At 44.0% G+C, this 16,508-nt stretch overlaps 1 protein-coding gene across 3 annotated transcripts in view; it reads left to right on the top strand.

Moving 5' to 3' along the window:
* Positions 1–16,508, top strand: part of LOC132904523 (uncharacterized) — a 165,401-nt gene that overhangs the window by 30,960 nt on the left and 117,933 nt on the right. Inside the window, exon 1 of one of the 3 annotated variants that reach the window (XM_060955094.1) lies at positions 6,962–7,623. The exons of 1 other annotated variant lie outside the window; for it this stretch is intronic. The gene's annotated coding sequence lies outside the window, so the exon portion shown is untranslated. Of the gene's footprint in view, positions 1–6,961; positions 7,646–16,508 lie in introns of those variants that run through there. One more of the 3 variants, XM_060955093.1, reaches the window with a different exon arrangement.

Below are 16,508 nucleotides of genomic sequence, written 5' to 3'. Positions count from 1 at the left end.
CTCAGGAGGCGGAATTGACATACGAGATACAGAATTACACGCAAAAGGTTATGACGCTCAAAGAGGAGGATGATCGAATCTTTGGACTGTTTCTCAACCGTCAGAAAGAAATATCCGTTGGCTTAATCTTCTCGAAAACTGGCAGGAAACTCACGGAGAAAATGATGGACAATCTGATACGTCGACAGGTGTTTTCACTTGTTCTAGCAATTATTCATTCCTTTTAAATCCACGATAATTTAGGAACCTTTTTTATCAGACTACACGACGTTTGATCTTGGCCAAAGATCGCCAGGGCTACGTGTTTCTTCAACATTGTCTCGACGACTTGAATATGCGACTTAAAATTGCTGAAACTTTAGGAGAAGGAATGACTACGATGGATTACGAGGCGCTTCACATTGCCAATTGTGGCTACAAGGACAGATTGGATGAAAGAGACCGTGAATTAGAAAAGCTTCGAATCAAGTACGTCTGTATGAACTACGTTATATTTTAGATGATTTTTCTCACGACATTTCGATCAGAATCGCAGAAACAGTAAATGGCGTAGCTCAATACAAAGAAAAAGAGGTATGCATAGCGGAGGACTTAGAATTCGAGCAAAAGAATCTCGATCGAAAACGGGAAGTGAACACTAAAATTCGGGAACGCGTAAACGATGCTCATGTGGCGCTCAATGAGATACGAGAGACTTTGAACCGGAAAAGCACTTCTGCTGGACTTCTAGTGGCTCGGTAAGCATTTTCTATTGAACGTGAAATGTTTTTACTCGATCGATGTCACTGAGTTTTTATTTAGGCAAGAGTTGGTAGAAATGCAGAAAATGATAACGATGAAAAAAGAACTGACAGCCAAGATCGAACTGATCAAGCAGGAGATTGAATTGTACCAGCCAATGAAACAGAAGAAAAGTCAGCAGTTGCGCACGACATATCCGTAGAAAAACAACGATTACTTCTAATAAAAATTTATGTTAAAACGGAAATCGATTGTAGAAGAAAAAGTTTCGCTATTTATAGAATTCAATCTAGTCATCTGATTTCTTACATTGTACACCCATGTAACTGTCTCGCTTACCTCGTAAGCAATTTATCACCTTTCTCACTGCATTCGAATGGAGTTTCGTATTCTCTTTGGAATCGTATTAATTTGATCGGTCGTGTCAGACCGCCCACAAAGATTTCAAGATCGATACATCGATACGATCACGGCTACGTATTAATCTCTTGAAATTTTTTCTCCATCCACGCGGCGACAAGTTTTCCCATTGAGAATCGTATTAATTAATTATAGAATCGCGAATGTGCAAGAAAAATGAAATTGCATGAAAATTTCTAGCAGATTTATGTTTCGTCGCACGCGTGACGTGGTTTTCCTGCTAGCTCGTGACATCACGTCGAAGATATCGCTTGCATGTAACTAATTTCAAAGTTTTCAGCGCATTATTTTCTTTCTGCGCATGCGATACGAAAGTTGAAAACTTGTTATAAATTGATTGCTGGAGAGAATACTAACTCTCTCTTTGTAAACGCTTTGGACCGCTGTTCGCTTTGTTAATTAAACGATAATCCTGAAATGATATTACACGCACAATGATATTCTGTATCTCGTAACACGTACCTACCTTTCCCTCGATGTAAAACGATCACAAAGCCCTCGTTCGAATATTAAAAAAGCCGCCTTCGAAACAGTTAACTAATAGAAGTCGAACGTTCCGTGAAGTAATCTAAAATTCATATTGTATCTTGCTCAATTTTCTAAGTTCTCGAGTTTCCTTGACAACGCGGACCATATATCTTGACTCGTTCGAGTTCGCGAAACAACTTTGTAGCGGGAGTTTCATAATCGCCATTACACTCGGCGATGAGTTAGCTTCAGATTAGCAAAAGCGCTTCATTGTCAGCGTGTGGGTAGTTTCATTCATTCATTCGTCCACCTACTCGGTAACAGGATTATTTAAAATATTCTAAAGGTTATCCGTACGCTCACGCGTTAAGCTCGCTCCCTAGCGAATCCCGGAAAAGAATCGCGCCTATTAATTTCACGTGGGCGTAGAACGTACTTTGGTTGGCCAGATAAAATCAGACAAGGGTGGATCTCCTGCTGTTTATATCCAAAGGGCACGGTCATCGATCGGGAATAACGTTTGAACATCGCGCTCGAATCTCGTTCGCATGATTTCGGGCCAATTAGGACCGGCGTTGAAACCATTAATTCTTTTTGGTAATTTGTCCGTAGCTGGAATTGATTTAAGGCCAACGCTGGATGGAAGGTAAGGTAAGACGAATGGTCGTCCGTGGAAAAAGAAAAGAGATGACGTGTCAATTAAGCTACCCTACAATCCAGCGGAAAGTTATATGCAAAAGGCCGGGACGCGTAGAAAGATAAATCACGGTAAATCTGGGCTCGAACATGCTTGATCGGACGATTATTTATACCCGTCATTCACGAATCGACGGCTCGTTGACCGTTAATCGCGAACGCGCCCCTTGTCTGTAAATCATTTAACGAGCATAATACTCGATACGTTGTAACATCTGCAGTGAATATTCGTTTTTACTCGTGGAAAATTATCTTTCATTATTTATCGTAACGAAAGTAGCGCCAGCATCTCTCCGTTGCACTAGCTAATTCTTAAGCGTCGACCGTGTGTCCCCTGTGCGGACCGTTAGAATTCGTATTCATCGTCTACTACCTGCTAACCTGGCGCGATCCAACCGATACGCCAAGGAAATTCTTTTCCTTCTGCCTCCTTAAAGATTCCACTTTCGCACCGTCTTGTATACCTGGGACTACCGTCACCCGTGTAGATCTTCCCAGAAAGTCTCCCTGTTTTCTTCGAAGCACGGATAACGTCAGACACAGAGACTCATGTTATAAATTTCTTCCCATTTTTCGCCGAATTTGTGACCGTTGCTTCGTGACCGTTGATTTGTGACTCTTTCGTGACCGTTTCCGGGACACTAACGGAAAAGCAGGTTTGTGTCCGAGTGCTGGTATTTCGTCGGGGTCGAACTTTACCAGCAAGGAAGGGCACGTCGAACGAGACGCCGGCTCCGCGTAAGTTGAGTGGCTGATCAAAGACAACGGCATGCGAAACACAGGGAGAAATTCCGTGGCAGATTATGCAGATCTGATGTATTTGCATTTAGTTAGCATACATGCCGTTCGGTGCACGACCGGGTCTACGGTATGGACTTTCATCTATTTATCATAAAAAGTACACGGTAACAGATTCCGATGGGTCCCTTTGTTGCTCTCGCGTCACCTCACCCTAGCTAGATTAAAGAATTCTTCTTGGACTTCATCGTGCTTTATTCATGACATCACGAAATTCTCCGGATTCGCGTAGATTTTACGATATATTTCCACTGTATCTTTGTGTCTCACGTATTCAAGCACAAAGTGGGACGATCGATCTGTCACGATTGCTTCGTTGTTCTCGCAATGAGATTACGAAGGGTGGCCGCGTTCGACCAACTGGAATAACGATGTACACAAGTCGTAAGTGAGCGGAACTTTAAAAGTTACCGTTTACTTTTACGCAGGCGCAAAGTTGCCGAAACAGAACGATATCACGGTAAATTATACCGTTGCAACGTTGTTTCGGTGGAACGTGACTGGTCGGTGGGAGAAACAAGGCGATTAACGTTTCGGCGATACGGGCCACTGAAATTTTGCGAATCGAGCAATATAGTGCGGCAATTACGCGAACGCGGAACCCAACCGTAAAAGGGAAAACGCGCGTTAAGGAATCATGTCCATTCTCAAGGTCGACCGGTATCCTACCGGCCCCTACCGTAGACTGCATAACGCGTTTCTATTACGCGGTCAATTGCAGCGATTGTTGCGTGCCTCTCGCAATCAGCGCCACCGAGCCTGCACGTGTGCTTTCTCTTTCTCCTCTTCTGCCACGCCGCCTTTTTCCCTTTTTTCCCTCCGTTAAAAATAGCGGTAAAATATACGCGTTCCTTGATTTATAGCTATTAAAATTATACCACACTGTTCCCGCGATCGGTCCATGAAGAATAGGATTAATTTAACGCGATTAGATACCAAGTGACCGATGTCGTAACAACAGCTGTACCGGGTGGCGCGTCGCGAGTGTAAGTACGATTGCCGCGAAAAATAGCGAAATACAAAGAGGCTGTCACAACTGGCAAATTGCCAGGGAAAGATTGACGTTTAATGGGTGTCAAAATAACAATACCAGCGTTGCGGAGATTAGACGGTTCGCGCAGCGGCAAACGAGAACTTGAGACGCGGGAGAATAATAATTCGGATAAAATGAAACGATCGATAAATCACGCAGCGAATATGATTTTATTTTTGGTAATTCCGCGCCTGTTAGTTAAATTGATAGAAATTACGATCTCCTCGCGTGTCTACTCTAAATCACCTTTTCGGACTATCTACGTGGTGTCAGTGCACGAAGAACGGTCATTTCTACTTTAGATGCGAGATTTCTTTCTGAAATTCGATCCTGATTGCTCCAAATATGAGAAAGATGAGAAAGTTCTTGTAATAATCTTCGACCCAGTTTCTCAAATGATGCAATCTCGAAATCCATTCGAAGGAGGTCACATTGCACAATCCTAGAGAGAAGATTCCGAATTTAGCAATCGCGGGTATGTACCATCGGAACGGAGGCAGTTGATCCGGTCATCAGGACACAAAAGCGCCTTTCCGTGGGGATTGCGCCACGAGAAAATAGCGTAATCATGGTGATTAACGAGAAAACTATGTCTCCGATGTGTTCTCCGCGGTGCTTCTAGTCAAAGCCAGTCGACGATCGGAAACAGGCAGCCACGTGCGTGACACGTATCGTGACGAACAGACAATGCCGCGGATCGATACGTGGCACAGCAATTTAAATACAAGCAGACAGTGACACGCGGGTTGCGCATACCTTTGCTTTCTTTCGCGACAGAGAGCCTAACAGAGCAACAAGCGAGCTGCGGCGCGTTCATGAGCAGGACGCCGCGTTCTGTTCGATGGCCGTTACCGAGAGTAAACGCGATTGGTAGTCGATCATCTGCCGTGCTCTCGGGTATTTAGGAATAGTTTAATGGCAGCGATCATTGACTCAACTTCCAAGCAGTGGTATGGCGAACGTCGTCCTTGACAAAAGGCAAGGCAGATGGTCAGCAAGACGATGAAACGATGGAGCGTCTTACTGAACGTGGCACGGTGGTATGCGCAGTGGCTCGTGTGTGACTTGGAGCGCACGGACGCCTGTTTATTTTCAAACTGGTCAAGAACAAGAGGAATGTTGAATACGTGGGAGTGCAGCAGCGTTCATAAACTTTCTACGAAAAGTGTACAGGAATCGATCATTGTTCGAATTAAATTACGATTTTTCTTCCTTTGTGACTGCTTTGGAAGGAAGGAACGGAAGATTTGGGAGACTTAAAATGGATATCAAAGATCCATTAGCGGACAGGAGTGTATTTTGAATTGTGCGTGTCCTTCGAAAATTCGAAATCGCAATTTTTACGTTACATTGGTAAACAGCATGGCCGACCCGTAAAGTCTCACCGAACTGAAACGTACACGGACAGCATTATGTAAGTATACTCATAAACATGTAATAAACGCGCGGGTATGCCGCGTTTTAGTCACATTTTATGGGACGGTGGCCGCGTGGGTGAAGGAAGCGAGAGAACTCGCCACGAGTTTTATGGTATCGAGAATGTACATTTCTTTGTGGAAGGACCACCGATGTCCACGATAAACATTCGGCTGTATCTACAGGAACGGTAATCCGTTATCATTGAATTTCGTTTTACTGCCATCGTTCGCCGGACCGAATGGTGTCAAGAAACCTGCGAAGAAGTGAAACGCGCGAGAAAAGGCCTTAATGACACGATTACGAGATTAGATCTAAATAAAGCTGGCTGGTGTGCGTTCTAGAAATATTACCGCCCACGTGGAACAATTTCGAAGAATAAACAACACCTGTGCTTAGAAGATTCATCAGAACGCGACGGAACTTTCTTCCTCTACGAACCGGTACAATCCGTATGGAGGTTAAGTTGACTTCCTTCAGTCCTTGAAATATTAACATATTATTACAGAGTGTTGGATTAAAAGGTTTGCCGCGTAATTCCGATATCATCGTATGGGTCTTAAGAGCGAGCGTTCTAATTGCAAGACTGGATCTCTCGACGACATCGCCGCCGTGCGCTAATGTAAATTCGTCAGGAAGCCACTTTATCTTCGTCGCGGCAATCCGATGTGATTAACGATAACATTCGATTTGACGGAAAAAGAAATGTATCGTCTGGCGTACGCGATACGCCAGGAATTTTTATACGTCTCATCCCGCACCTTGGTACCGGGTTTCGCCATTAAATGACTTTTGCTCTTATTTATCATCTTCAATTTCACATTCCGGGATATGCAAATGAGACACGGGTTGCACGACGAAACAAACGTCGCACGGAAAGAAACCTCCAAGCGTCTTTTTTATCTGTTCTTTCTTTTTCAACAATTGCGCTACACCCACATCGCGAGTGAAAACGTCATCGCGATAAATTGCTTTCACTTCTTCGACGACTTCGATAGAGACCAATCGTCAAGCTGAGAATTATCAAATGCGACGGAATCGGAATCGGAAAGAAATCGAACTTTGGTTTAATTTGCTGTCGATTTCATGGGAATCAACTGAATAATTAAAAACTATAAAATTGCAAAAAAGAAGGTCGCTACACCAGTCTAGATGCAACAGCACGTTAATTACCGTCTATCTCGACTGCGAATTTCGCATGGCGAATATTACAACAAACTAGAAAATCAACATCACGGACGAGAGAGGAAGATGGAGGACAAAGATGCCGGTATATAGGGAATAAAGAAACACAGAGAGGAGGATAATAGACATAGATTATACCAACCGGTGGGGGCTGTACGGCGCGGAGGAACGAAAGAAGCGGGGTAGAGCGGTCGTTTGCCTTGGATCGACTTCGAACCGGAGAGTCCGAGCCCAATCCCGAGAGCCCGAGCGCAAACCCAAGCTCGATCCCGATTCCGATCCCGCCTGATTTCCGTCCGCGTGCATTCCATCTTGTGGGTTCGGCCGTGGTCGTTCAGGTTCGAGCCGTCTCGGCTTCTTTCGCCTTTTCTCGGTCCCTCTGCTCGGTCATGCTGTCGTGCAACTTCGGCTACAGTCGTGTATCAGCACTCGCGCGGAGTGGATCGCGGAACGCGTCTCGTTCCAAACTCGACGGTGGAATGACGGTGTCCTTTCTGTCGTCGTCACGAGACGCTAAGAAAGACGCTTGTTCGCGCATTAACGTTATACCTGCCCCCGCGACGATGTCACCGTGACAACACGATCGATTTACCAGTCGATTATTATTAACGAAAAGTCTCGCACGTGGTGTAAAGCGGGGCAGGATTCAGCCGGCGCGTTAACGTGCTGTGCGTGTAACAGTGGATGTGCTCGTTCGGTCTCTGTCGCTCTCACGATATTACCGATCGTTCTAACCTCTCTCTCCGACTTACTCTGTGTGCCTTCTACGATCCACGACCGGTCGTCATCCTGGATATCGCTTGTCCGTTGGAACCGGGCCCGCGCGTAGCAACCGCAAGAAAACCTAGTCGACGCTGAATCAACAGGTGGGAATCTGCCTACTTACAGGTATCTATTTGTTTTCATTTTTCTATTTCGTCGGTCTCCACCAGCTGTCAGTCCGCTGCCAGGTGGCATAGAATACGACGACGGCTACGATCCCCTCGGATTCCATAGGCTTGCGAACCCGAGACGCTCTAGGCGACCTCGACTCGTCGGAGTTGTTGTTTCTTGCATTTCTTGTGGATAGCGGAACAGGGTACCTGGCGTTATATTCTACTCGTACACCTGCACGGTTGATCCTCGTTCCCCTTGAGCATTGTACGCGTTGCGTTCTCCTTTTTCCTTTCGAAACCGAGAGTCGGAGTTGTTCCACGTGCAAACGAAAATTATACGATCGTTACATAATAGCTTCGTAATTGTTACCTCGATCGCGTCGATCGAACAAAATTAAACGTACTGTTACTGGGCGTCGTTCACGTTATCATCGTAAACACTCGTTTTATTCATAATCGCGTTGCTTTTCGAACGTAATCATTCGCGAAAAATCGAGCATGGCGTACGATGCGCGCGCATCACGTCGTAATTCTCACACGGTGAGAAGGAACGAATCGCCGCGTATTTTAACGGGTCGCATTTCTTTCGTTTGCACGGGCAAGCTCGAGAGATAACGATCCTTACCGGATCTTCGGTATTTGTGTGTTGCTGGCGAGCAACAGCCTCTACAGCGGCGGCAGGAACGAGCTCGCAACGGGATATCTAGACACGAAGTGTGCGCATCCCCGATTGTATGTACTCACCATTAACAACACGCTAAACATTCTCAGAGAATTTTTCTCACACACGGACCTCGACCATTTTCCGCATGGCACATTGTTCTTTCGAATTGCTTTCCACTAGGAAGATTGCATGTTCTCCCGTTACCTCGTTTCGTTTATACGTTCAATAGCAATTTTCGTATTCGCATGTATGAAAAATGTGTTAGTAAGTAGCATCAGTCTTGGTGAAACGTTTTGGGTCTCTTTGTTGATGTGCTGGTTAAAGTGCGTAGGATATCTCGTGTTTGGACAGTGAGTCAAACGTGAAGGTTGAAAGAAGGAATTTACGTCTGATACGGGAATGTTTTTAATCTACCTATAGCTTGTATATAGCGAGTGGATTGTTTGTAAGATCACGAATATTTAATCATTTAACTACACATATATGCCTCTGTAGCCCTATATTTGCATTTACATTCGTAAAATTTCTAACTTTTATCTCATAATCTTTTTCTCCTTTTTTCGTTATTTTATTTGCTTCCTTTCTGACTCATCAGTTCGTAAACCTTGAACCGACCGATTTTCCAATGAAAAATTCACACGCGCACGGAGTTGTATCGTTCGGCGAGTACGTCGGCCTTGACATCGACTCGATATACATATACTCTGGAGTGCCTTGACCTTTACGTCGATAAATCCGTGGGTTGTTTCTTCTTCGCGTCGTCGAAGGTCGAAGCCGCTTCCTTCCCCGGCCTTTCGACACGATAGTTTTTCGTACGATCTACCTGAAGCAACACGAATCGATGAAATAACACCGCCCAGGCCCTATCTCTGTTTTTCGTTCGACTCTGTCATTCAGGTCTGAAAATTGAATAATTAAGCCCATTCAATATGTCATTGTCAGTTAATACCGAAGTCCTAATAGAATTAGTTACCGTAATTGAGTAGAAATATTCGTCCAGTAATTTCGCCGACCTTGATGCTAATACTTGTTTCTGGAAAGGATGTAGCGAGAAATTGACATCGAGTATCGCGAAACTTGTGCTCGTTGTGCTCGTTTCCCTGGTTGCTGGTTGCAATTGAAGACTCGCCTCATGAATGAATCATGACCAGCTTTAAGGACAGAAGGATCCTGCCGTATGAGGAACCTCACGTGCTACCGGCCATCGATATCAACGTACTTACCTACGCTTGTTAATTACGGTCTCGGGCAAAAGTTGAATGAATAAGCAGAGCTATGCCGGGTAGCCGAATGTGATCCTTGTTAAAATACCATTAACTTATATACCGATCAGGTCGAATCAACCGAGGTCGCGACCTCTCGTCAGCGAATTAAAGTGAAAGTTCGTCTATTCGCCTCGTGTCTGACGCTTTGAGTTCCTTGCTTCTTGTTCATCAGGAGTTGTTTTACCCTGGAACACCCATAAACGGGTTGTTTTTGCTCATCGTGTGTCTACCAAGTTTGCTATCACGAATAAAAGGAAAATTTTGATTGGGAGGGAATTTATGCGGGCTATTATGGCGATTATAAGGAAGCCATGGAAAGCAACGAAAGTAGGGTAACGAAACCACTCTTTATAGATAAAATCAGAATTTGAAACGCTCCTGAAACGTTTCAGTTGCCTTGCTTTCGACGGCCGTCAACCGACATTCATACCGTGGCACGATTAGTAATTCAAACACGCGTTTTCACGCGAATCCCCCCGATTTCCTAGCTAGCTCGTCAGTAAATATTTGTTCGGTATTACGCGTTGCTACACCTCGTTGTGTACAACGTGTACTAAGTGTACTTATTCAGCGTGCCACGCGAATTCTAATTCAGCCGAGTGTTAATGTATAGTGAAGATACAACATCAAAGATCAGGAGTTTAGTAAATGAAAGGAGACATGACGCACAGCGTAAACAGCACACACATTCATTGCGTATCCACTACAACAACCTTATTGTCGAACTAAATAGTTCGTAGTTTGGTCGTAACAGAGAACGAGGTTTTTTCCGGGGTACATATTGACTTTCAGAGATTCTTCAATGAAGCGAGAGTACCCGCACGTAGTTTTTCTCGGAAATACTACCGCGAGGAATCATTCGATAAAATTAAGTTCCTACTCGCGATCGTATTTCATTGAACTCGCGTAATTGCGATTCTGTCATTGAATATTTTTGATTAATAGGAAAAAAGCATGACACTGGCAGTAATTGTTAATATATGGAAGACAAATTACGCAAGTTTATTCCTTTCGCTTTCTATTTTAGATAAATCTCGATCACATGAATTTTCCTCGACGAGTGATAGAAAATAGATTGCTCGAATATAAATTACCACGGCACTGGATTCGATACAACTATAGCATAACATTGTTCGTTTTTGTTTTCACGCAAGAGCTCGTGAGCATTGCGCAATTCCCGTCGCAATGACTCTGGTACTTTCGAAAAAATCCTATGATAGATCGTTTTTTAAGTATTATATACGAGACTGATGTAATAATTACCAGCATAAACAGGTATCGATGTACGTACGTACATGCGAAGACGATTCTCTTATCCCCGGGTAAACCTATGGGAATTATTTGTTGGCTGTATTTCGAGATCATTACCGTTGATTTATTCGCTATGTTTCTGTTTTGTTTTCCACCCAACATGTTGCCGCCATTCGATCAATACCGAGCTTATCACGTTGCACATGTATAATAATTTAACGATATAACGCGATTACGTTATAGCTAGCAATACTTGTTGAATTTCAACACTTGTTGCATGCAATCTCGCCTTAAGTCTCACAATGTATTATGTTTCGTCCAGCTTAATTATTATTCGAGTAACATTATGCAAAGTAGCCGCGTGCAATTTTTCAATCGACGTGAGAACCTTGGCGCAGCATCTGTTCGGATATCGGTCAAGGTTTCAGAGGAAATCGTAGATCCGGTGAAAGAATCCGATAGGAATTGCATATAGAGAGATTTTTATGCCGAATGAAAGAAAAGCGTTTGCATGGAGCATAGGTGAAAAGCTATTGCCTCTAATAGAGCACGTATGCCTCGACGATGCTGTGCGGGAGGTGTCTCGGTCTTCCTCTTGAGGATTACGCGAGTTCGTGGTAGACACGGTAAATATAGGTCTCTGGCTCCGTTGCTTGCACCTCTTCTCACCGATTGCCGGTTGGAACGGCAAGCCAGTTTGACTAGAAGACGTTCCAGTTTTCTCACGAAGTTAGTAATATTCTGGGTCACTCGCACGAATTCGAGAGATATTCGGAGTTTTAACTCCAAAGCGTTCTTGACGCCGCAAGAGGGTCATTATGGTATATCCGTGAGCAGTAGAAACCCGAAGGAGCAGTTCGACTTGCTGCTCTGCTACGAATTCATATTAGTATCAAACACGGGAGGAGAATTATGTAGCATGACGAATGGCCGGGTCATTAGTGACTTGCTAATCTAGGAACTACTATACGAGGGCACTGGATTTTTCTGCACGGAGCAAGCCACGGACGCTTAAGAATGATCGTGCACCACTAACGTAAGTCAGATCCTTGGCTCGCTGTTCTACGGTTCTACCGTAAATTGCCCACGCTAGAAACAATAATAATCGAAGTTTATTTGCCCGTGTGGCTATGTGCGTTACTCAATGTAGGAATCGGGCATTGCGTTTTATTACGTTGCTCGAAGCGAGCAATTAGAGAATCGCGTTGGCAAAGGCGGTTCAGGATATCAGAGGCGGAAGAAACGAACCGTACATCCAGTACGCTAATATTTACTTCGAGTACCTTATGTTATCTAGCGCGTCGAGCCGTCTAAAGTACATACGAAGAGTATGAAGTCATTCGGACCGATGATCCGGCAATTATTTGGAGCGACTCACTTCGACGCGAACGATCTCAGAGTAAAGAGTTGTTAGACGAAAAATATCGCCGATGTGTCACTACTTGAAGATATCTCACGACGCGAAACTGCTGAATGATGATATCTGAAGCGACGATCTGCGATTTACTTGGTCGACGACGGTCTAGCCTGCGTATCTCGAAGCATCTCGAGCATTTCTCCCGTAGCCGTTTCTCTATCCGGTCGGCCTCCTACCGTTTCGCACGTCTGGGCCGGTTGTTCTATAGCAGAGCAGCGGATGCTCGCCGGACGACGAAACCGGATGTCCTTCGCTCGGAGAAAAAGAGAGATTAAACGGGGAGTAATGTAGGATAACGAAGGGAATGGGTAGACGAGCCGGTGAATACCGAGGGAAGGAAGGAAAAGATCGGCCTAGCAAATAACTTTCGCATTAATATTCCTGTTGGCAGGCAATAGCCATTCTCCACAGGCAACTATCCGGAGTAACTATAATCGACGATTGAACCGTAATCTTAAGAAATCGATGGGGTTGAGGGTTGGAGATCGAGAGGAAGTAACGTGTACGAGCAATAGGATTCTCTTGAACCCATCGGTTGTTACTTGTTGCGTTTTGATATTACCTATGTGCAGCTTTATTGCATACTATTGGCGATTTATGATAAACGACTCGGTAAATCTCTGGAATGCATTAACACCGGACTGTTATTATCATTTAAGTGGCGGGATTTCCTATCGCATCAAGTCATTCCAACCTACCTCGTGGTTATCTTTTGAAAGTGCGGATCAACCTGAATTAATCTGGCGACGAGACAAATTTCCGTTATATTCCATTTTCTCTCGGCAATTTAGAGTAAAGTTGATCGACCGGATTGACTTGTGTTATCGGAAAGAGCCTTGAGATGTCTGCCAAGTATTCGCGGCCATTTACACGGCGTCCAACTAAATTTAGTCTCGTCGTCGTTCAACGTCGTTGCTTTTCTTCCATTGTGTTCAAGAAAAGGAACGATCGATTTAACGCCGTGTATTCGATGCATCGAGACGACGATGCATCTCGAATTTAGCCGCAGGTTCAACGCGACGGCGATTTATAATCGATAATAGATAACGCGATGGAACAGACTCCAGCGGAGAGATAGTCTTTGCGTGCCTTTTGCTCGAACCGACGATTCGTGCCGGAGAGCTCGAGTCATTTGCGACAATGAGCGATTCTGCAAATGTCGATGACACATCGCACAAAGCAAACCGGTCATTGTGCAAGCGATTCGCCCGCGAACTATGAACGACCCTTGGGTATTCACTGGCGTTCTGACCTGAGTGAAACTTCCAGCTACCTAACTATTTTCGAGATCGTACTAAAACTAATCTGACCCTCCATCATCCTTAATATTTATCTAATACTTATCTTTTTAAGTTTTGTGACAAAACGCAAGAGTTCAGTGTAGAGAATGGTAGGTACACACGGATTCGTGCTAATGCAAAGAAGATAAGTTATCTTGAGCAGAAACGTGGACAAAGGAAACCAACAATGGCTCGGGATTTTTTTCTCGGCCGGGTTAAATATTATCCTTTCCATAGTCAATACGTTATCTGCTCATTTCCATATGATAGGTCAATGATAAGGTTTAAAAACGTTCACTGGTTCGCGCGCGACCGCGACGCGTTGAGTCCGGTTCCTTTCTTTTCACGTTTGTTTCGCGCTCGAGCAAACCCGAGTGCCGGCGTCGCGGCAGAAAATCAAACTTTATCGAAGCCGATGATCTCGAAAAATTATGAGAGTCCTTGACTGAAATAAGGCCACGTATATCGCCTCTTACGGAATCCCAATCGCGATATATGCAATCAGTGTTTTAACCGGCTCGTTGTCGAGCAATCAGCCCGAGAAAAGAGAGAATTCCAGATAGAGGAAAAGAAAGTCGAATAATAAACCGTTTTTATTACCAATCCGAGATTCCTGAAATCGCACAACGTGAATTGCAAGCGATAGTATAGCATTTACGATAGATAAACATTTTTCCTCGGTCGCGATAATGTCGTACTGTTAACATCCCGCAATTTTATTCCTCTCGCGGAGTCCAACTTTTCTGCGATGTCCGACAGACTCGATTATCAGAATGCTCGACGAGTGATTGCATCGGGTTTATTTTATTCGTCGGTACTATGTTATATCGTAGATTTCGTAACGAGAATTCCTCGCTTCTTCTCGAGATAACCGTTTGTTATTTATGCTACAGACTTGGCATTCTTCGCGAAGACGGTATCGAGATTCATCGATATCGATCATTTTATCGGATCGTTGCATAGAGAAGGAGATAACAGTTGTAAACGGTAGCCGAGCATAAGATTTCCGGTAGTCGTGATACATCTGGTAGAACTGTGTTTCATCACTTCGCTTGTTATCTAGTAGCGAAGATTACGCATTTTACCTTTCCTGGTTTCCCCGCGGTTCGAAGGATCGCGAATTTGATAGTTGAGCGACGATGCGTAGACGCCGCTACATCGACTTCTATATTCGAAGTGAGTATAATGCCATTATTACTCTAATTAACGATCGCTCTGCTATGTGACTGCAAGATGCGCCCAAGCGTGCTGTTATTCGACACGTTTGGTACACGAAACAATGATAACGGTTAACTAGCTCGTAGTCTGCCTTGTTTCGCTCGAATCCCTCTTAGATACACAGTTTCTGCGAGATAGATAGCGATTGCCTCACCAGAGTTGGTCATAAATTTATACAAAAGAGTTCCTTTGCTAATAGATAGATATATAAATCATACGGACCTTGTATATTTCTAAGAGCATACTTTGTACAAAATGTTCGTATCTTTTTGTGTTTTATCGATGGAGAGACATCGGAATTTGCGAGAAAGCTCGTATAAATTCATTAGGAGATTCTGTGAAATCTGCTCGGTGGTTTCTTGGCGAAAATATTTGTCACGCTTCATTTCGCCGACAGGATCGTTTAATGTTTTTGCTCTTGAATCCTTTCGGCAAGACAAGCATTAAGAAATTTTCGATACCGTTATCGAGATATCATTTTCCCTTTCCATCCTCAGCATTCCATCTTCGAATTGCAGTGTTTTTCAATTGCGCAATGATGTATTTAATAACATCGTGATTCGTAATAACCGCAATAACGTATCGAAATTAAGAATAGCGTCAGGCTAATGTTTCCTGTCCGTATCTCGCGAGGTTGCGCAAACCGAGTTCACTTGCGACAGACAATTCCCTGAATGTCAGGTTAAACGGCGCATGATCGGAATAGTGCGCGCTGTAATAATCTGAGAATACGTTGCGGCAAGAAATTCAAGGCAAATTTAACCGCTTTGTTATACGATTTCATTGCAACGTGGCGTATCTCAGTCGCCATATGACTTTCTTTCAGCGATCGTTTCTTCGGCTGAAGAAACCGTGATGATCAGCGAATTGCCAATAACGCCTCGATTGTTTGTGCTTCGATTATTCTTTGGTATTACGTGGATATACTTTTCAGCAAACAATAAACTATAATGGACAAAATCATAGCCTTGTTTACATATCGATAACCTCTTGTCTTTCTTTGATCTATGATGAACTGGAGGGTTTAAAATGTAAATAATCCGATACTAATTACACTGCAGTAAATATTTATCGAACGTCGTTGAAATACAAAGAATGTCTTCAATCCCGAAGAGACCATTTGTCCGTAAATTTTGTGTTTGGTTGAAATTAGCTTACGTGTGAAACAATCTCTGTGGTCAGAGTTGAAACGATAATGGATTAGACCGGGCTTAAGGTTTCTGGTAATATTCTGTCGCGAGTTGTTTGCATTCTCGTACGGCATTGTAGTCCAAAATGAAAGCAAGACGAACGACAGGGTAGGTTGGTCGAATTCTTCGTGGATGAAACGCTTCTGAGAAATATTTTCATGATTCACGGGGGCTCCGATACCTAGGTAAAACGGGCATTGTTGTAGCCTTTGCAGGTATTCGGTCTGATTGTTGACTTAGGTTTCGAACCATTGTAAATAAAGGCAGTGATGGAATCGAGAGTCAGTTGCTCCCTGGCATTCTTTCTCTTTTCTCTTCTCTCACTGCTCTTACTTCTACATTCAGTGTCGTGATTTCGATACGAGCAAACATGGACGCTCGTTATCGCCGCTTTGCACGGGTCGGTTATCCTTCGAACCGGGATTTACCGTCGCAATAATTCGCGACATTTACGACTGGGTGCTTGTCGATATTTGTCGCATGTTACACGAGCCTGGTTTGCCAGAGATCGCCAAGGTACGAGCTTGCAAAGGGGTCTGAATATCGTACGAGGAATTTTAAAGTGGATTGTAGCAGCGGTGGCTCGAAAAT

This window comes from Bombus pascuorum, chromosome 2 (assembly GCF_905332965.1).
Source record: "Bombus pascuorum chromosome 2, iyBomPasc1.1, whole genome shotgun sequence".
Classification (NCBI taxonomy): domain Eukaryota; kingdom Metazoa; phylum Arthropoda; class Insecta; order Hymenoptera; family Apidae; genus Bombus; species Bombus pascuorum.
The sequence above is the reverse complement of the archived record's forward strand: the minus strand, read 5'-3'. Positions and strand labels throughout refer to the sequence as shown.